General features: G+C 36.6%; 2 pseudogenes; both read left to right on the forward strand.

The window, feature by feature from the left end:
• The first annotated feature begins 547 nt into the window (after positions 1-547).
• On the forward strand, positions 548-1,491 carry LOC137774098 (olfactory receptor 2B11-like; annotated as a pseudogene).
• A 19,257-nt stretch (positions 1,492-20,748) lies between these two features.
• LOC137773588 (olfactory receptor 2G3-like) lies at positions 20,749-21,717 on the forward strand (annotated as a pseudogene).
• The last annotated feature ends 1,302 nt before the right edge of the window (positions 21,718-23,019 follow it).

Raw genomic sequence — 23,019 nt, forward strand, 5'->3', positions numbered from 1 at the left:
ATGATTCTTATAGTGCAGGGTTTTCTCCACCTCCTTCTTATGCTATGGTTCCTCAACACTTTTAGACTTCTTAATATTTCAATAATGCTTTGCAGAAGTGTTTTTGAAAACCAACCATCTAATTCCTAGGCCCCGTGCCACATCTCTAACAGACACCCAAAGATAGGAACCAATACTTTTCAGCTGATATTTATGCAACCTGAATTATGAAAAGCATTACTTTGGAGTATCCAAAACAGTCACTACTTGGCATTCAATCCTCACCATAGCCCAAGGACATAGTTATTGTCATCTTTATTATACAGAGCAGGAAATTCAGTTTCAGTTTCAGAAAGGTTAGGTTACTTGTTAATTTGTAGTGTCATGAAAAGAAATTAAGTCACCTGGTGTCACATTTTTTAATTATCACCCCCCCTCCCAGTTACTGTACCCAATCTTCTATGACTGGATGCTTAACTGTGCACAATGCATACTTGTGTTTTGTCATTTCTCAAAACTATTTCTACCTTTCCTGCCACTTCTCTGATAAAGGTGAAAATTGAAGATAATGGATCTAAATAACAAGAGCCATCCCGAAGAGTTTATTCTACTAGGCTTTACTGACCGTCCTTGGCTAGAGCTTCCTCTATGCATTGTTCTGCTTTTAACATACCCCATGGCCATGGTGGGAAACATAGCCATCATTCTGGTGTCCAAGTTAGACCCCCATCTGCACAGCCCCATGTATTTCTTCCTCACCAACCTCTCCTTTTTGGACATGTGCTACACCGCAAGCATTGCTCCTCAGATGCTGTTTAACCTGGGAACTTCTGAGAAGACAATCAGCCGTACGGGGTGTGCCGTTCAGCTTTATTTCTTCCACATAATGGGGGGGCACAGACTGTCTGCTTTTGACCATTATGTCTTTTGATCACTATGCGGCCATCTGCAAGCCTCTACACTACACCCTCATCATGAATCAGCGTGTCTACATCTTATTGGTGGCCACTGTGTGGCTGAGTGGAATGACCTATGCTGTCTCAGAGGCCACTATTACATTACAGTTACCACTGTGTGGTCACAATACACTGGATCATTTATTGTGTGAGATTCCTGTTCTGATAAAGACTGCCTGTGGTGAAAAGGGTGCTAATGAGCTCACACTCTCTGTGGTATGCATTTTTTTTGTTAGCTGTGCCACTATGCTTAATTCTTGCTTCCTCTGCTTCTATTGGACACACTGCATTTAAGATTAAATCTTCTGAAGGACGAAAAAAAGCCTTTGGGACATACTCCTCCCATCTCATTGTAGTTTTCTTATTTTATGGCCCAGGCATTAATATGTACCTTCAGCCCTGCTCCTCTATCTCAAGGGACCAGCCCAAGTTCATGGCTCTCTTCTATGGAGTGGTGACTCCTACACTCAACCCTTTCATCTAAAGTCTGAGAAGTAAGGATGTAAAGGGGGCACTGGGCAACCTGGTGAGGAGCATTTTCACTTCCAAGGGATAGTTGGCAGACATCAAATGAAATTATTTAACAATTAGAGTAGTTATATAGGGGTTTCTCTAACAACTCATTCTTGTCTCATACTTCCCCAGATCATGTTAGATGTTCTTCTTGCAAAATGTGTCATGTTTCTCATATTCCTTCTAATGGTGTTAGGCAAGGGTAATACTTGGCCAATATGCACCAGTAAGGGCACCCTGTTTGTAGTAAATCTATTAAAAATAGTTCTATTTTGGTTGGTACATAGTGAAACACTGTGTTAAACAGTAAAAAAAAAAAAAAAAAGAAAAAAGTACTATAAATTAGAAACTAATTAGTTCAAGCTATCATCATAAAATAGCATGGCAACCATTCATCAGTGGACTTCCTATGACAGTGTCATGGGGAGAAACATTTCATCACTCTGCGAGGTTGACCATGTCTAAGTTGGCAGCACAGTGCCACTGTGCGTTCAGTGTGAGGCACTCTACACCTTAGACCAACCATGAATCTCATAACTTTATCAACCTCAATTTATCTAGACGCTACTGCTTCTTTAAAAACATATTGTTGGGGCTTCCCTGGTGGCGCAGTGGTTAAGAATCTGCCTGACAATGCAGGGGACACGGGTATGAGCCCTGGTCCGGGAAGATCCCACATGCCGCGGAGCAACTAAGCCTGTGTGCCACAACTACTGAAGCTCGTGTGCCTAGAGCCCGTGCTCCGCAACAAAAGAAGCCATCGCAATGAGAAGCCCGTGCACCGCAACGAAGAGTAGCCTCCACTCGCCGCAACTAGAGAAAGCCTGCGTGCAGCAACAAAGACCCAATGCAGCCAAAAATAAATAAATAATAAATAAATAAATAAATAAAAAGAAAAAAAAACATATTGTTACACTTAGTGTTATGTATTTTTAACTAAAGAATGTATCATTAAATATTCAAATAAATAAAATATATGGACAAAATGTGTGGATAAGCTCTTAATGTTTCTTTTAAATATCATCGGCATGAGCCTTCTGAATCAATGAGAGAACAAGGTAGTGATGTTAATAATGAACCACAACATGAAAACATTTTTGTGCATAATGGGAACAGCCAGGAATGTCTTTTGAAACTGTGCAAGAATCAATATAAGAAAAAACAATTCGTATTTCTAGAATGGAAAGCAGCTTGACTACTTCAGCAATATGAGTATATTTTTGATGCTTAGAATTTGTATCATTAAAAGTTGAGAATTCTAGACTTAGCTCTAGGATTCACATCCAGCTAAAAACTTTTTCATAAAATAAGTTACATTTTTGAAAGCATATTAAATGATTTTATAGTTACTTAATGTTGAATTAATATGGTGAGAAATCAACATAACGTTGTGTAGTGAAAAATTAACAGGTAAGAAAAACAAGAGTCACTTGGGCTTTCCTGGCATATCTTCTGGTACAATCAATATCTAAGTAAATTATTGGATGGAAAATCACATGTTATCCTAGACAAGAAGCAACTGTAATTCAGACCTACTTTTTGAAACAGAACATATCATCTGGTGCTTGGTCCAATTCTTGAGACAAATGGACTTTAGTATATTTAGTTTGGAAAAAAAAATTCTAAATAACTTTAAAATTTGGCTGATTGGTGGCTGATTGCCATAAAATGTTTAAAGTTTCACACATACACACACACACATACACACCCATCACACAAAACAATGAAAATAAAAATTCTGTCATGTTAAATAATATCTCTGACCATTTTTACTAGTTAAGATATCCTTTGTCTAACTTAGTCTTACTTAGAGAAAATGGTAATTTTTAGTTTAGAGGGCAAAACCCAACAAGATTTGTGTTGTAAGCTTAGGTATAGAGACTATTTAGAGCTGTTCAGACAGCTTTCGTAAATTATCTACTTACTACCTTTTAGAACTGTTAAGACAATTCATTTCAGAATTGTGAGTGTGTCCAGGCAGAATGCAATAGTAATAAAATGTACCTTTAATACTGGGCTTCTGCCCTCTTAAGTTTTTAACTGCACAACTCATGACAAGTGCTCTTATCACAAAAGAAAGCAAGGAACATCATCTTTTGGAGATGATGGATATTTTAATATTGTTTGTGGTGATAGCATCATGGGTATAGGCATGTGTTCAAACTCATCAAAATGTATGCATTAAATATATGCAACCTTTTGTATATTAAGTATATACCTCAAAAAAGTTTTTAAAAACAATGTAAATCTGGAATAGAGGAAGAACACTAAATTCCAAAAAAAGAGGAAGAATTAAAGATTCTTTTCCAGGAGCAAGTGAAAAGATTTTGAATATTTAGTAGGAATATATAGGAATATATCACTGACTGAGGGAACATCATAATCAAGTAAATGTTTAAGGACTCACAACTATTGAAAAGCTGCCATCAGTTAGTAAATGTGTTAGATACTTTGTATTAAAATTTTTATCTAATCATCAATAACCCTTCACGGTAGGTATTTTGCACAGCTGATAGACATTGAAATTGTGCTCATTAACTCTTGAGTTTCAATAGTTTATGTCAGAATCGGAATTTGAAAGCCTTTCAATTACCAAACATCCATGCTTTTTTCCACAATATAACAGTGTATTGCAAAGATGATAGACATTTAAGATTATGCATCAGCATGAGGAATAGTTCAATTCGTCTCAAGCTGAAGATTTCATGGGGCGGTATGTATGTAAGATTGAAAGGGGGATATACATTGAACCAGAACCGGGGACCAGAAATGAAGGTAATTTTAAAGAATGTGTGTATCTACATGTGAACTAATGTTACAGGATTTTAATTTCTCTAGTTATATAAGACCTCTGTTTTATAAGACTACATTTAATTAAGTGAACAATGGCTTAGAATAGGAAACACTGGAAACATGACTGGTTATGGTTACTGCAACAATCTATGCAACAGATGACAAGTTCCTTGACTAGGATAAGTTTGTTAAAATCTAAAAGAAGAAAAAAAGTGTGAAACATTGATGTAGGAGGCTGACTTGGAAATTTATTGAATGTGGCTCATCTGGGAAAGACATAAGTAAAAGGTAATGGTGATGTTTTAAGTCTAGAGCACTGAGCAGGAGGTGTTGATCTGCTCAAGAAGTTCATATCAAAAAAGTAAAAACAGAACTTTAAAAGGACGCTAGAAAAACTAAAGTCAAATTCCAAAATGTAAAAAAAGATTTTATCAATTATCTACAAGAAAAAAATGTCCTTCAATTGCTAAAAGAAAGAATAAACAGGTTTTTTGAAAGAGACCTTGACTAAAAGGATAAAATTTTTAATTTTGTAAGATTTCCTTTTTTGGATAAATTAATCTAATCCATCCAACTAAACCAGATATTATGATATCTTAGGATAACAGGTTTAAGCATTCAATATATTAGTATATTATATGATAAATGTTTTAACAAGAATTGGTACTGGGAAACTGGAGGTTGGACAACAGATTCTGCCATCACTTCTAACTCTTAAAGTTTGTAATTCCCTTCAAAGAGGGCTCTCCACAGTGAAACAGTATTACTAATGAAAAACACCTATGAGTCTCAGATTTACGGTTCTTTTTGTATATGTAATGTGTTGTCTGTATTGGAATAGTGAGGAGAGGTGAAGGCCAAGTGGGCAGTGGGAGGAGGGAGTATAAATGCTTTGACAGGTAAGCATCTTTAAAATTGTTTTCTGAAATTACTTGCTATTATCCCAACATTCCCCCATTGAACAAACAGTAGAGTTAAATGAACCATGGAGACTTCAGTTCCTTCTACTCTCAGGGGATTCATTATCTCAGATTGCAAACTCTTAAATGCTACAAATGATCTAGGCAAATTTCTCTGAATTCCATAGGAAATTATATGTCCTAAGTGACTCTTGGTAGAAAGGAAACAACTGAAATGTCACATTAACAGGGCTATTAATATTAATTTTAACTGCTGGTCAAGGTACATCAATATATCTGTTAATATCAAGTTTTGTGTTATTTGTTTACAAATTAGTAAATATGTTAATGTTAATTAATTTCTATCTAATACATTTCATTTGCACAATTATTCATATGAACATCATATATTACAATAAGGATGATAATTAAAAATCAGTGATGGACCTCAACAAAATACTAGCAAACTGAACCCAGCACTACATTAAAAGGATCATACACCATGATCAAGTGGGATTTATCCCAGGGATGGAAGGACTCTTCAATATCCACAAATCAATCAGTATGATACATCATATTAACATATTGAAAAATAAAAACCATATGATCGGGCTTCCCTGGTGGCGCAGTGGTTGAGAATCTGCCTGCCAATGCAAGGGACACGGGTTCGAGCCCTGGTCTGGGAAGATCCCACATGCCACGGAGCAACTAGGTCTGTGAGCCACAATTACTGAGCCTGCGCGTCTGGAGCCTGTGCTTCACAACAAGAGAGGCCGCGATAGTGAGAGGCCCATGCACCGCGATGAAGAGTGGCCCCCACTTGCCGCAACTAGAGAAAGCCCTCACACAGAAACGAAGACCCAACACAGCCATAAATAAATAAATAAAAGTGTAAAAAAAAAAAAGAAAAACGGTGCTGGAGGAATCAGGCTCCCGGACTTCAGACTATACTACAAAGCTACAGTAATCAAGACAGTATAGCATGTATGTGGAACCTAGAAAAATGGTACAGATGAACCGGTTTGCAGGGCAGAAGTTGAGACACAGATGTAGAGGACAAATGTATGGACACCAAGGGGGGAAAACCACGGTGGGGTGGGGATGGTAGTGTGCTGAATTGCACGATTGGGATTGACATGTATACACTGATGTGTATAAAACTGATAACTAATAAGAACCTGCACTATAAAAAAACAAAAAAACACTAATACTAAACTTTCTTTGGGTTATTTGTATGGAAATATGTTAATATAAATGTTTCAGACATTACATGAAATTTCTAAAAATCTTATATGTTCTGGTATAATGTTATAAGTCATAATTCTAGTTATTACTTTAAAATGTATACCTCAGAAATAACTAAATTTCCTTGTCAATTGCATTATTATGAACTTTCATCAAATCTTTAACCGTGGTCATTTTTAAGTCTTTTGTCATTTACAGACAGTTCTGGGTGTACTCTGATGCTTTTGCAAAAATGTTCCTATAAAAGGGTTTCATCTTCAAGGAATTCATGGAAAAGAGTCTGACAAGTACAGGTTTCTGGTAACTGACTATACTGCTGAACTGAATGAATAAGCATTTTCAGAACTCTAATGGAAAACTGATGAATTCATAAAAGTGCTAACAAAAGATCAAGATGAAAAAAAAAAATTAATTACATGGGACTGAGTGAACTGATGAGGATGATTATAATTTTTGTGATTTTCTGTTTGAATAAAAAAAAAATCCCACAAGGACTCAGAGGCAAAAAATATATTTTTTGAAAATTGAAAAATCAATTTTCACTGCAAAGTAAAGGAGCTGTTACAGTGGAGGATAACTGGACTGAATGTCAATATTATGACATAGTATGAGTGTGTTTCGTGTTTGGTAATTGCAATCATTGTTGCTTTTGTTGTGGTCATCCATTTACAAAGCTTGGTGTCGGTTTATTTAGCTCTTGTAAAAATAAAATACTGTGTGTGTGTGTGTGTGTGTGTGTGTGTGTGTGTGTGAGAAATAAATAAATAAATAAATAAAGACAGGTTGGGGGATGGAGGAATGAAAGAAGGGAAGAGACTGTGAGACGAAAGAGAGCCTGTGCTTTCCAGATGTTTCCATTCCTCCTTACTCTGTCAAGAGAATGCAGTTTTCCACAAATTAAGCCACACATGTCACATTACTCTTTCTTCAATAAACCTAATTTCAGGGCCTCAAAAAAAGAAAAAAAAAAAAAAAAAGCTTTTGCCAGCTCAATAGTACTTCTCTCAGTCTGAAGCTGAATGGTGGATTTGCCCATTACAATAAGAGTTAGGTAATGACACTGTCTGACCTTGGAGTGACTCATGCCCTTCTCTGCTGACTGGCTCCAGCAGAAAGAGTGATACAAAATAAATGGATGGGTTATTACATCATAATAAGATGGGCATCACCAACTCCAGGGCTTCTGAATCTTACTAATTTTAAACATATACTCTGTTCTAATGGCAAGTGCCCCGAGTAGATTGGGCTATAATAAAAAATTGATTACTAAAAAAAAAAAAAAAAAAAAAAAGAAGGTCTTTTAAAAAATGAGTGGTAACAATTAATTCTTTGCTAGTAATTAGTCAAAACAAAGTGAAAAACAAACATTCTAATATATGCATAACCAGTTTCAGAAATAATTATTTTAATATTAGAAAGTATGTAATTACAGTCTTCAACAAATATTAGATAAGTCCCTACTTTGTGTCAACTACTAAAATAGATACTGGAGATACTGAAAGTATCATTAGATGGCTCAATAAACAATTTTTCTAACTAGTTGGAAGAAATTTTTTTAACTCCATGTTACAGAGTAGGTTATCAGTATGTAATTGCTGATCTACAATTAAATGTATAGCATCAATGGTTGAAAAATCAGGAAATTATAATCTGAGAATCTCCTTTACTCATGTGTAAGAGGCAAAGCTGCCTCTAAGGTGAAAACATTTTATCAGCTTAAATTCATTTCTCATAGCAAGATTTATTCTGATGTCATTTTTAAAAGACGATATATAGTGGAATCATCTATAGGACTTGCTTAAACCACAGAGCTATACCACCTCCCAAAGCAATCAATTATATTTGCCAAAAGGCTAATGTTCAGCCGAGATTGAAAACAAGTGCCCTATAAAATTAGAAAATCTAGGAATAGGATGTTCAGAAATTGAGTCAGTCCACCACTTCATTTACTCTTTATTGCCAGGGCTAACATTTTGTAGTGTAGTGCCAAAATTGCAGACGAAAAGAAAGAAATAGATATAGTAACTTTGATGGAAGCAAAGATGTTGGAAGTAAAAAAGACATTCCAAGTATGGGCCTTGAAATGCCCACTGAAATTTTGCAATGGAAAAACTCACTAGCAAATAATTCTATGTCCAAATAAATCGTCTTTTATATGTGAAAGAAGCAGAGAGAAGCTTTTCTGATATGGAATATCTCAGTTAGTAGACAATTCATGTAATTTCTTAAATTTTTCAGAATTAATGCAGCCAAGGAAAAGATCAATCAAAATGTAAAATAACCCAGAACCAACAGACTAAAGAATGTATTATTTGTTACCAGTGTGTGCAATATATTGTTGATTAGTACTCAGAATACACTTTAGCACCCCTCTGGTTTGGTTTCTTGTACTATAAGGGCTAGAAAGTGAAAACAATTAGATGTATTTGTGTAAGAATCTGAAGGGGGAGGCAGGTAGAGACCATTCTCTGCAGTGTTTTCTTCTGGAAAGTGAAGGTGTAAAGATGCCAGTATTTCATCTCCAGCTTGATGATTGTCAAGATGCTGATTTGGTGGTAGTGTCAGCCAGACTCTCTGCTTCAGTGTGTTTAATTAATCCAATAAAGATTAGCTACAAAAAAAAAGCTTGAGCTAACAGGATGTTTAATAATGAAGTAATGAACACTTTCCTCCTGAATTCAGGAACAAGATAAATATAAATTCAATTTAAAATTGTAGTAGAGACCTTAACGAGAATTAATAAGTGAAGTCAAAAGGTGGCTAGATACAAGATGAAAATTAAAAATTCAGTTGCATTTCTATATAAGCAATAAACAATAGAAAATTGAAATTTAAAAATAAAACCAGTTAAAATAGCATTTTTAAATAGGAATAAATCTAAACAAATGATGTGCCAAAGCCCGCTTTGAAAACTATTAAACAACACTAAGAGAAATCAAAGAAGGCCTAAATAAATATGGAGCTAGACCATGTTCATGGATTGGAAGACATAATATTGTTATAATGTCAGTTTTCCCCAAACTGATCTCCAGATTCAAAACATCTCCAACTAAGTAGGCAGAATAATGGCTCCCCAAAAGATGTCCTCATCCTATCCCTTTGAACCTGTGAATATACTATGTGATGTGGTAAGAGAGAATTAAAGTTGCAGATGGAATTAAGGCTGCTAATCAGAAACCTTAAAAGAGGGAGATTATTCTGAATTATCTGGATGGTCCCAATGTAATCACAAGCGTCCTTAGATGAAGGAAAACGGAGGCAGAAGAGTCAATGTCAGAGTGCTCAATGGAGAAAGACTAGACTGGCCATTCCTAGCTTGAAGATGGAAGGAGGCCATGAGCCAATGAATATGGCAGACCCTAGAAACTGGAAAAGGCAAGAAAATGAATTCTCCCTAGAGCCTCCAGAAAAGAATGCAACCCTACTAAAATCTTGCATTTATCTCAGAGACACCCATTTTGGACTTCCGATCTCCAAAAATGTAAGATAATAAATCTGTGTTATTTAAAGCCACTAAGTTTTTGGTAATTTGTAACAGCAGCAATAGGAAACTAATATACCAACCAAATTTTTTAAGAAATTGACCAGCTGATTGCAAAACTGACACAGAAATGCAAACACCTACAATATCCCCAAACCATCTTAAAAGAGAAGAACAAAGTTGAAGGAACTACATCACCTAATTCCTAGACTTACTATAAATCTACAGCAATCAGGACATTGCAGTATTGGCCTAAGCACAGACAAAGAGGTCAATAGAGAGCCCAGAAATAGACGTATAAGGTCAACTGATTTTTGACAAAGGTGCCAAAACTTAATAAGGAAAAGATAAAACAAATGGTGCTGAAATTGCTGGATATCCTATGGAAAATATTGAAGTTCAACTTCTACCTCACACCATACATAAAAATTAACTTGAAATGAATCATAGACCTAAACATAAAAGCTAAAATTATAAAGCTTCTAGAAAAAATATAGAACACTATCTTCATAACCTTAGAATAGGTAAAGACTAATCATAAAACAAAAATTCATGTACTGAACTTTTTTAAATTAAAACTTTGTCTCTTCAAAAGACACCACTAAGGAATTTAAAAGGCAGCCATAGTCTTAGGTTACTGCATGTTCAGGATGGTCTGTGTCTGAAATAGAAAAGTAGTTAAAATTCCCATAAATGAAGAAAAAATGACTGTCGGGATTTTTTGTCTACTCTTTTTGGGGAGAGAATGAAAACATTTTCAGTAGACTGAAAAATAGCTATATCTTGTTAGGCAGAAGCATAAAGTTGTTACGCTAGCTCATAAATCTTCATATACGTGTACAAGGGTATGTATGGATGCTAAGTAACTAAAGATGAGCTGGATATTAAACTCGATACACAGCTGGATTATGCTACATATTAAACTTTCTATTCTGAACCTACTTTTCTATATCTTGCTCTGCAGTTCTGGATTTGGTAATCTAAAACTACACTTCTTCTTTGCAAGATGGCTTCTAGTTAGTTACATTCTATCAGAGAGCCATAAAGAGGTATTAAAAGGCAGGGCACGGCAAGAAGGAACTTCCTCATTACTCTTTTGTTTTTGTTCTTATATTACCCCAGTAACAGAACTTAACCCAGAAGCAACAATTGGTTCCAGTTTCCAACTATTTTAGTGATTCTAAAGCCAGTGTCCTTGTACCTCTTCAGAGTTACCAGAATCAACAAGGCAGCACCAAATCCTCAGTGCTCCAGAGGCACCAGCCACAGCCAAGTGGAGACCTCCGTGTGGTAGTCTGAGTCTCAGCTCTGCAAGTCCCTCCGCAAGCATTTGGATTCTCTTCCCTTTGTATTCCTAGCCCTAGGGTGGAAGCTAGTTCCTGAAGTTACTATGTCAGCCATTTCAGTGTTTCTTTTTCTTTTTTTTTTTTTAATAAATTTATTTATTTTTGGCTGCGTTGGGTCTTCGTTGCTGTGCGCAGGCTTTCTCTAGTTGCGGCGAGCAAGGGCTACTCTTCACTGCGGTGCGCGGGCTCCTCATCGCAGTGGCTTCTCTTGTTGTGGAGCAAGGGCTCTAGGCGAGCAGGCTTCAGTAGTTGTGGCACGCGGGCTTAGCTGTTCCGCGTCATGTGGGATATTCGCGGACCAGGGCTTGAACCCACATCCCATGCATTGGCAGCCGGATTCTTAACCACCGTGCCACCAGGGAAGCTCCTCTTCTTCTTTTTAAGTCTTCCAAAATCTGTTTAGCATATTTTTTTTATTAAACTCTCTTCATTTAAATAACATATTTCTTACATGACTGGAATCAGACTGAAACTGTACTTTCAAGAAACCTTTTAAATATATTTTTTAAATTAATAGAATTATAAGGATCAATTGACAAATATACCATCATGGTGTATAATTTCAGTTCACTTCTCTTAGTTATTACAGATTAGACAAACCCGGTGAACAAAGGTACAGAATATCAGAACAGCAATTAACAAGCTTGATATAAGGGTCATATATACATTCTTCTCAAGTACACGTAGTACATTTTAAATTTTTTATCATGTTCTACATGTTACAATGTATTTAAATAATTTTTTAAAACTGTATCCTCTGAGGAATTTTCCTGGAGTTCCAGTGGTTAGGACTTGGTGCTTTCACTGCTGTGGCCCTGGTTCAATCCCTGGTCAGGGAACTAAGATCTTGCAAGCCGTGCAGTGCGGCCAAAAAAGAAAAGTGTCCTCTGACCAAATTAAGCTAATTTTTAAAGATAATAAAGATAAAGTTTCACATATTTTGGGATTAAAACTCATGGGTGAAAGAATAAATTATAGTGGAAATTTTAAAAGCTTGGAACCATAAGAATGACATCATTAAAATAGCAAAATACAATAGTCCACCCTTATCCATGAGGGTTACATTCCAAGACTCCCGGTGGATGCCTGAAACTGCAAATATTGTAGTACCAAATCCTGTATATATTATGTTTTTTCCTATACATACATACCTACAATAAAGCTTAATTTATAAATTAGGCATGATAAGAGATTGACAACAATCACTAATAATAATATAGAACAATTAAGTCAAGAACCTTCACCTTCTCACTTAAAGGAAGGACTTTACGGCTTCTTTTCTGGTATATTCTAATTGCCAGCATCACTACTCTTGTGCTTTGGAGCCGTTATTAACTAAAATAAGAACTACTTGAACACAAGCTCTGAGATACCACAACAGTTGATGTGATAACTGAGATGGCTACTAAGTGACTAACAGGTAGGTAGCATATACAGAGTGGATAAGCTGGACAAAGGGATAATTCATGTCCCAGGTGGGACAGAGCAGGACAGTGCAAGATTTCATCACACTACTCAGAATGGCACACAATTTTAAACTTATGAATTATTTCTGGAATTTTCCATTTAATAGTTTTGGACCATTGTTGACTGCAGGTAACAGAAACCACAGAAAGCAAAACTGTGGGTAAGGGGAGACTACTGTAGGAGTTTTCTACCATCTTCCCCCCAAAGAACACTGACTTTGACAATCACCAACAGACAACAGTGCCTTTGTGAAACTCTGGGAGTCCACTGGAAAAGTACCAGCACATCGTTGGAACAGAAACAAATCCAAGATTGGACACATTGGTGAGGGTAAGAAGAACAGTTTTACTTTACTACCTGCCACCTCTCCTCCAAGGTGTCACAGCTCAGTGCCAAGGGACACTTCCTTAGCCTGTGATTTCTCCTTTGTGAGAAAGTGAGAGCATCTGAGTGAGCACCCGGCTTCCCTAGCTGTGTAGGACACTGTCAAAGAAACCGACATCTTTCTCACCCCATCCAGTATATGGAGGATGTGCTGCAAGACTCGGACGGAATGGAGACCGTGGGGAAGCAAGGGCCTGAGAAAACAGCAGCCAGGCCTCTTGGAGGGCAACAAAAGGATGCGGTTCCTACTAAATGCTTTGCAGACTCCACCAGGAAAAAAAGAGAGAGGACAAAAATAAATAAAATTATAAATGAGGGCTTCCCTGGTGTCGCAGTGGTTGAGAGTCCGCCTGCCAGTGCAGGGGACACGGGTTCGAGCCCTGGTCTGGGAGGATCCCACATGCCGCGGAGCAGCTGGGCCCGTGAGCCACAATTACTGAGCCTGCGCGTCTGGAGCCTGTGCTCCGCAACAAGAGAGGCCGCGATAGTGAGAGGCCGGCGCACCGCGATGAAGAGTGGTCCCCACTTGCCACAACTAGAGAAAGCCCTTGCACAGAAACGAAGACCCAACACAGCCATAAAAAAAAAAAAAAAAAAAAAAATTATAAATGAAAAAGATATTACAACTGACACCACACAAAATACAAAGGATCATAAAAGACTATTATGAACAATTATACACCAATAAATTGGACAACTTAGAAGAAATGGTAAATTCCTAAAACCATACAACCTTACCAAGATTGAATCATGAAGAAATAGAAAATCTAAACAGACCAATTACTAGTAAAGAGATTGAATCAGTAATCAAAACCTCCCAACAAAGAAAATTCTAGGACCAGATGGCCTCATTGGTGATTTCTCCCAACCATTTAAAGTAGAATTAATACCAGTTCTTCTCAAACTCTTCCAAAAAAACTGCAGAGGAAAAAAAACTCCCAACTCATTTGATCAGGACAGCATTACCCTGATACCAAAGCCAGATAAGGACACTACAAGAAAAGAAAACTACAGGCCAATATCCTTGATGAATATATGATGAATATAGGTGAAATTTTCTCAAAAAAATACTATCAAACCAAATTCAGCAGGACATTAATAGGATCATACAACATGATCAAGTGGAATTTATCCCTAAGGTATAGGATGGTTCAATATTCCTGAATGAATAAATGTGATATATCACATTAATAAAGTAAAAGAAAAAAAGTATATGATCATCTCAATAGATGCAGAATAAACATTTGACAAGATTCAACATACATTCATGGTAAAAAATCTAAGCAAAAATTGGTACAGAAGGAACATACCGCAACATAAGAAAGGTCATATATGACAAGCCCACAGCAAACATCATACTCAACGGTAAAGGTTGAAAGCTTTTTCTCTAAGATCAGGAGCAAGACAAGGATGGCCACTCTTGTCACTTCTATTCAATATAGTAGTGGAAGTCCTAGCCAGAGTAATTCGGAAAGGAAAAGAAATGAAAGGCATCTAAATCAGAAAGGGAGAAGTAAAATTGTCTCTGCAGCTGACATGATCTTCTATATAGAAAATCCTGAAGACCTAATCAAAAATCTGTTAGAATAGACAAATTCTGCAAAGTTGCACATAGAAAAAATACGTGCTATTTAGACATTCACATATGTATGTGAGTGTGTTAATGTATAAACTATATCCTAATGTAAGTATGTGATGAACACAAAATTCAATATCACGATTCCCCTGGGGGTCAGGCAGGAAGACGGGACAGTGTAAAGGCATACAGGTAGCTCTAAGCTATTAGTAAGTTTCCAGTTCTTGAACAGAGTGGCAGGCTGGAAGGTGTTCATGGTATTATTTTTAATTCATTGAAAATGGAACAATGATGATATGGCTCATGAACCTAGAATGATAATTATTCCATAATTTTTTTAATCAAATAGTTTCTTTCCTGAGGACACAACATCTAGAAATTGCCTGTATTTCTCCAACTTGATTAATATGTTACCTGTTGAATAAACCAAATTCCAATTAAATGTGTTGATTTTTATAGCTATGGTTTACATTATATTTATAATATTTAATAGTAAATTTAATATATACATAAAAAATTAATATCTCTGAAATTAATTTCCATGGAAGAAATCTAAATAGAAAATAGAACCTAATGTCTTAAGGGAACTTTTCATAAAGTTGTTGTTTGGATAAGCCTCTGACTGTAGTCAAAGATTTGTTAATCACCTCTGTGGGGCACCAGTCCCCAAGGTCTAAACCACATCAACATAGTAGCCTTTAAAGTTGTACATAAATACTTCCCTGTTACATCATTATGGTTCCTGTAGTACACACAGACCAACAGAGCACTCTGTTTAACTAGGCAGAAATCTATCTACAAATGTGTTTAACAAGAATATACACTAAAAGACTACAAATGTAGAGCAATTATACTCCAATAAAGATGTTAAAAAAAAAAAGACTACAAATATCTATCGAAAATACATTTAACAAAACCTAATTTTCAACTCTTCCACCAGTCCCACATCTAGTTTTTCTCCAACATCCACATTAGATAGAGACTTCTATTAAATCTTAGTTCAGCTGTTGCATTTAAATATGAATGTGATTGTGATGTTAGTATAAGAAACCGGTGGCTATTCCAATATTTCATACTCAGTAACTTGCCAAACAATTTTTCTGAATTATCAGTGAAATGAAGGATCATCATAATGGGCACATGGGTACTTCTGGACTACATAAGAGCATGACAGCTATGAATTCTTCCCTCAGGAAAGCATAAATACATTCCAATATTTTTGTCTTCTGGTAAGTATGCCCTGCTATCTCCAACAGAAGACGTGGTGTAGAAAACAGATCCTAGATAGCTTAGATGTTAGACGTCAGTCTAATATGAAAACAAAAATGTGAAAAGTATGTGAGATATAAATAAATACCAATATACTAATGCCCTCCCAGGAATGAAGACTATATTAAATTTCAACAAGAGCAGTTAGTGGATATTTTAAGTTACTAAATGCTCTCTATGTGCCAAGCATCTTACTAAACATTTTATGTTTAATATATCATTTAATCCTCCTCACAAACCATTCTACAAGGCAGCTGCTACTAGAGTAACTATTTTATGGATGAGGAAACTCAGGCTTAAAGAAGGTAATCAGCTTGCTTCAGTTCACACAGTGAGAAAGTAGCTGAGGTCTGTTCTAATAATATCACTGATGGTCTGACTCTAGAGTCTGGGGTCTTAACTATTTTTATATTGTATTTTTCTGCTTTGGCTTTGTACAGCTACAGCAATATACTTCTCACTTCACAATTAATGAGATCCATTTAATATCTTTTCATTTTTTACAAAATTTTAGACAACTATGAAATGTTATGTTTCTGGTTTTCTCTCCATATCATTCTGTACACTCAAGTTATGGTTCATTTGTCTTTAACTTCACTGAAGAAAGTAAAATGTAAAATTATTCTAAATTATTAGAAACTGAAGTCCATACTATGAAAAATGAAAAAGTGAGTTTTAATTAAAATATAGCATGCCTCTTTTTTTTTTTTTTAATGGCGCCAGCTTCAAATGGATTCTTTAATTAATTTATTTACTTTTGGCTGCACTGCGCGCGGGCTTTCTCTAGTTACCAAGAGCGGGGGCTACTCATTGCAGTGGCTTCTCTTGCTGTGGAGCACAGGCTCTAGGCGCGCAGGCTTCAGTAGTTGTGGCAAACGGCCTCAGTAGTTGTGGCGCACAGGCTCTAGATCGCAGGCTCAGTAGTTGTGGCGCACGCGCTTAGTTGCTCCGCGGCATGTGAGATCTCCCCGGACCAGGGATCAAACACGTGCCCCTTGCATTGGTAGGTGGATTCCTAACCACTGCGCCACCAAGGAGGTCCACATGCCTCTTTTTTTAACATCTATTTCTTCAGCTTATGCTCTAAGTCTCTTTTTTATATCATATTGACTTTTAAATTTAAAATAATATCTAAAATTTGAGACTTAAAAGCTTAAATTAACATGGAAAATGTTAAAAAGCATAAAATGAAAAGTCCTATATTTGGGTTCACTAGATTAAATTATGCATAAAGTATAATTCCTGGCTTGACAGCACTTCTAACAAGGGGCCTTAAATAATCCAAAGCTTAAACTGAGCCAGTAATATTTTTCACCTGCTAAATCTAGCTAACACATATTTTGGGAAATGTATGTAGATCATAGATGTTCGCCGTTCTCTTCAATAGTGTAGCACGTCTGGAGTACTGTGTTCACTTCTGAACTCCCTAATCTGAGGCATTTGATAAACCACGGTGCATCCAATGGATAGCAACCAGAAAAGCATAGTAATTAAAGATCATACAGTGATCTATGCAATTAGCCTGGGAAAATAAATCTAAATGTATATTTAATAATAGATTATAATATTAAAAGAGGCTTAAAAGACAAAAATTTTTAATGAGTCAAATTAATATTGTCTAGAGATGAATATTTGAGTAATTAAACTATTAAAATGCAAGGAGGTGATTACTATAAACATCAGGACAGTGGATACTTTGGAGGACAGAGAAGGGTTATGATTGGGATGAGGCACAAAGAGAAGTTCCTCGGGTGGCTGGCAGCATTCTACTTCTTGACCTGGGTGTCAGTTACAAGAATATTCACCTTAGCTCATCAAGCTTTTATTTTTCTTTCTGTATCTATGTTTTATTTTATCATAAAACTGTTATAAAGCCATGTCAAATTGACTTATTCTGTATTTATTTCCAGAATAAAGAAAAAGAGCCAGGGCTGCCCTCGTGGCGCAGTGGTTAAGAATCTGCCTGCCAATGCAGGGGACATGGGTTCGAGCCCTGGCCCGGTAAGATCCCATATGCCGCGGAGCAACTAAGCCTGTGCGCCACAACTACTGAGCCTGTGCTCTAGAGCCCGCAAGCCACAACTACCGAGCCCACTTGCCACAACTACTGAAGCCTGCGCGCCTAGAGCCCAGGCTCCACAACAAAAGAAGCCACCGTAATGAGAAGCCTGCACACCGCAGCGAAGGGTAGCCCCCCGATCGCCGCAACTAGAGAAAGCCCACGCACAGCAACGAAGACCCAACGCAGTCAAAAATAAAATAAATGAAATAAATTAATTTTTAAAAAAAAGAGCCAATGCCTGGATCTTACAAAGAGGCATGTTTGAGCTCAACATAAGAAGTAAGAGACATTGATTAAAGGAAAGAGGCTGCTTCATGTGCAACTGACTTTCCTGTTACTGAATTTATGAAAATAGGAGTTGTGTAAATATTCTGTGGAAAGATTTCCTATGCAGGGCAGAAGGCTGGATTCATGGCTTCCAAGGTTCATATCAACTCTAAAATTCTATGGCCTTTTGATTCCCAACACTATCCCAACCTGAAGAGGTCAAAAAAAGCCAAGTGCATTTTGTAATCAAGGCATTTTGGAAGCTCAAGTCCTCTCCTCCTCTGAGGCTTATCGGTTCAATCTGTACGTTGAGTTTGAAAGTAATTTTGTGTATATAAGTATGCTTGTGCACTTAAAAAATCATGCCAAAAAAATGTTTAAGCATTCCAGTTTACCTCTAGACCATCACAGTGAATCACCAGTGTGAAAAATGAAGGGAATAAGGGATAGATAGAGTAATAATGATTTGTGGATAGGTGAATACAGTTTTTCATTTTTAGAATTAAATATAAACCAAGCACAGTTCCAAGTGTTTTCACAAATATTAACCCTCACAACCTCCCTTCACTGAACACATAGAGAACCTAGTATACAGACAGGTTAAATAAACTGCACAGGGACACATTGCTTCCAAGTGGTGAAGCTGGGATTTGATCCCAAGCACTCTGAGTCAGGAACCTGTGCTCTTAAGCACTATGCTTAACTTAGCTGACATCTACTCCATAAAAACTAGACACTCATTAATTAAATTAAATTTCCATTTTGTACTGAGAAAAACTACATCCTTATCTCATACTGCTTGGATACTACTTGGTAATAACAGTTCTTTCTTCATGATTATAACAGTATAATGTTCTAACTAAAATGCTTATTACAATGATATACTGTAGGTAATTTATCTTTACCTTATTTTACTACAACTGCAACAAATAGGTTATTATTCCTTGGCCCCAAAGACACTATAAATGTAAAGTACCCTAGGTCTGAAGTTCACAGTCAGAGATTATATGCATTAAAAAATTCATTAACTCAGTAAACATTCCATCTGTTTAATATGATACAGTATTCAGAAATAGTAAGACTGATGTAATTTTATCCCTTATCTGTATTCTTTTAGAGTTGAAATTAGGTGATAGTTTTACGTATAGAGTTCCAAAGCAACCAGAGGATAAACTCATGTAATTAGTAAACTCCATGGGGAAAAACAATTCATTGATTGTTTAATAAACTGCTTTTTGTTTGAATTAACTGCCTTGTTAATTTTGCTGAATGGCCAAGTGAATAGGAGCTAAAACAGATTGTTGCTATGTATATGTGGTGACCAAAAGTTTCTGGAATTAGTTCAATTTTTAACTCTGCATCAAATCAATAAGGCTACTTAGATGGTGTAATAGGATTCATAAAAGGTATTCAAAGAAATATACAGCCTCTGTACATGTAAATAAAGCTTGATAATAAGGAGGATTTTTTTTCCTGGCATCAAAAACACATGCACAAAAAAAGGGCAGTATAGGAGAGAACATCAAAACTGATACAAGAAGGGGGGGGTGGAGGTGGGGTGGGATGAACTGGGAGATTGGGATTGACATGTATACACTAATATGTATAAAATAGATAACTAATAAGAACCTGCGGTATAAAAATTAAAAAATAAAATTCAAAAAAATAAAAATGATACAGGAACAACAGTGTCTGTAATGTTGAAGAGGAAGAAAAAGAGGAGGAGCCTGGTTGTGATGATGATTATGATTACAAAGGTTGAGATGTAGACATTTGGAAGTGAATATGGAAAGTGGCTGTTAGCAAATGGTGGAGCTTACCCCAGGAAAGTGTCATTTAACTTTTACCTCAAGCTTAACAGCTTTGTAAGAAAAATATTTGTGTGATCAAGTGATGCTTATGTCATAGTTTCAAAGAGGAACAACTCCTCAAAATATAACCCACTCTTAAAGTTATATAATTAACTTTATGGATTTATTACTTAATCAAAATACATAAAACCATGAGTGACACAGAATATTAAGCCCTTTCAATGATTCACAATTCAGTGTGATTGGGTCTGACGTATTATCTTTTTTTTTTTTTTAGATCTTTATTGGAGTATAATTGCTTTACAATGTTGTGTTAGTTTCTGCTGTACAACAAAGCGAATCAAATATATGTATATTATCTTTAGAACCATTCTGGGGAATTCTTTGGCGGTCCAGTGGTGAGGATTCCCGGCTTTCACTGCTGGGGGCCCGGGCTCGATCCCTGGTTGGGGAACTAAGATTCTGCAAGCCTCATGGCGTGGCCAAAAAAACAAAAACCACTCTGGATATGATTAAATATGTAGAGATTTTGGGAAATGAACACAGGAGATATGTTAAGAGGTGTTCCAAAGTGGGAGAAAGCATGCAAATAAGTGAGCTTTGGATATTCATGACAAACTTTGCAGATTTTTAGTTCTACCTAAGGCTGACACTATTTTTTGTTTTTATGGTATTGTCTCCTAGCCTTTCATAAGGAACAATGAAAACCAGCAATGGAAGTTCCAGAACAGACTTCATCCTTCTGGGCTTTTCTGATCAGCCCCAATTAGAACACATCATCTCTGTGGTTGTCTTCATCTTCTATATTGTAACTCTGGTAGGAAACACAACTATCATTCTTGTATCTTACCTAGACATCCAGCTCCATACTCCCATGTATTTCTTCTTATCCAATTTGTCTTTTTTGGACCTCTGTTATACAACTAGCATTATCCCCCAGATGCTGGTAAATCTATGGGGTCCAAAAATGTCCATTACATATGGAGCGTGTGTGCTCCAATTCTTTGCCCTTGACTTGGGAGACACAGAATGTCTTCTCTTGGCTGTGATGGCTTGTGACCGCTATGCTGCTGTCTGTCAACCTCTTCACTACACAGTAATAATGCACCCTCAGCTTTGCCAGAAGATGGTGTTGACTGCCTGGTTAGGTGGTCTTGGCAGTGCCTTGATTGTTTGCTCTTTGACTTTGAAGTTACCAAGATGTGGGCACAGGGAGGTGGGTAATTTTTTCTGTGAGATGCCAGAGTTCATCGAGATGGCTTGCGTCTATTCAAAAGTAATTGAGATTGTTGTCTTTGCTCTTGGAGTGGTATATTTCTTCTAGTACCTCTATCACTAATTCTGATCTCATATGGAGTTATCACTCAAGCTGTCACGAGGATCAAGTCAGCAGCAAGGTGGTGAAAGATCCTTAATACATGTGGTTCCCATCTCACAGTAGTAACTCTGTTTTATGGAACAATCATTTATACGTACATGAAGCCGCAGACTAGCTCCCCGCAAGATGAAGGGAAGTTCCTTACTCTCTTTTACACAATTGTCACACCCAGCCTTAACCCTCTGATCTACACTTTAAGAAAGAAAGATGTGAAGAGTGCAATAAAGAGAATACTGTGGATAGAAAAAGGGCCAGCAAAGTCACGAATTAGATGGAAAAATCAGAATGTAGAGAGCTAAAGAAATAATATTGACCTTTTCCAACAGAAGATGAATCAATTCATTTATTAAAAGAGCATCTCTTGGGTGTTTACCATGTACCAAGAATTGTACTAGGTACTGACCTTGTAAATAAATAGGAAGAAGAGAGAAATGATAAGGAGACAGAGATACAAATATATAAATAAAATGTAATTCATGCATTTAAAAAGCTTCAAGACTAATCAGGGACTATAGATAAATAAACATATAATTATGAAATGTTGTAAGTACAGTAATGTACAAAGAACTGAGGAAAGATTTCTCATAAGCATCTATTCTAATGTAAGATTGTACTGAACTTCTTTTCTTCCCCGATGTACCACTTTTATTAGAAATAACACTCTCTTTCATTCACCTGTTACTGCCAGAGGAGCCTCTGGTGGAGACTAACAGCCCACCAATACCCATTCCACCTTCTGCCTCAAGTTTTAACTGAGCGTAGGGCTACCATGCTACAAGTTACATTTCCTAGCCTGGCCTCCATCAACACAATTCCAGGGAAGTGATGTGTGCAACTTCTGGGTCATCTCAAATATGAAGCCACTTGCTCTCACCTTCCACCCTCTCCTTCCTCTTGGCTGGAATGTAAACAGTGAAGGGTACCTACTCTGACAAAAACCCTAAGAGGGAATGGAACAGTAAGATGGGAACAGAACAACTCCATCAGCAGAGCAAAGCCTCTAGATTATTACGGGAGAAAAATGTTTCATATATTATTTAATATTAATTAAGCCACTGTATTTTGGGATCTGTTATAAGAGCTTAGCTTTTACCCTGATATGGCCTATTAAGGAGTTTAGGCTTTTCCCTGTAGGGCAGTGTGGTCCCTGGACCAGCAGCATCAGCACCACCTGGCCACTTACTACAAAAGCAAATTCTTGGGCCCCACCTCAGACCTACTGAATCAACAATGAGTTTGGACCCAGCGAACCATGTTTTTCAATAAGGCTAAAGTTTGAGAATCACTGTTGTAGAGAATAGGGAGACACTGAATGTCTCTAAACAGAAAATTAATGTGGTTTTATAGATTTTAATTTCCTTCCTGATAGATATGTGAAAGAAGGTGGATAAGGATTTCTCAAAGCTTTTAGAGAAGTACTTTCCAAATGTCTTAAGTGTCAGACTCCAGGTCATGACCAGTCCAACTTTTTTTTCCCCACCAATCTGGAGAAAGGAGAAAAATAAGAAGTTTCAACTAAGTTTAAATGAAGTCAATATAAAAGGTTATTCCTTATTTAATACTATCTTCTTGCACTTTGGCTTTATAATGTTC

Source organism: Eschrichtius robustus, chromosome 12 (genome assembly GCF_028021215.1).
Source record: "Eschrichtius robustus isolate mEscRob2 chromosome 12, mEscRob2.pri, whole genome shotgun sequence".
Lineage (NCBI taxonomy): Eukaryota > Metazoa > Chordata > Mammalia > Artiodactyla > Eschrichtiidae > Eschrichtius > Eschrichtius robustus.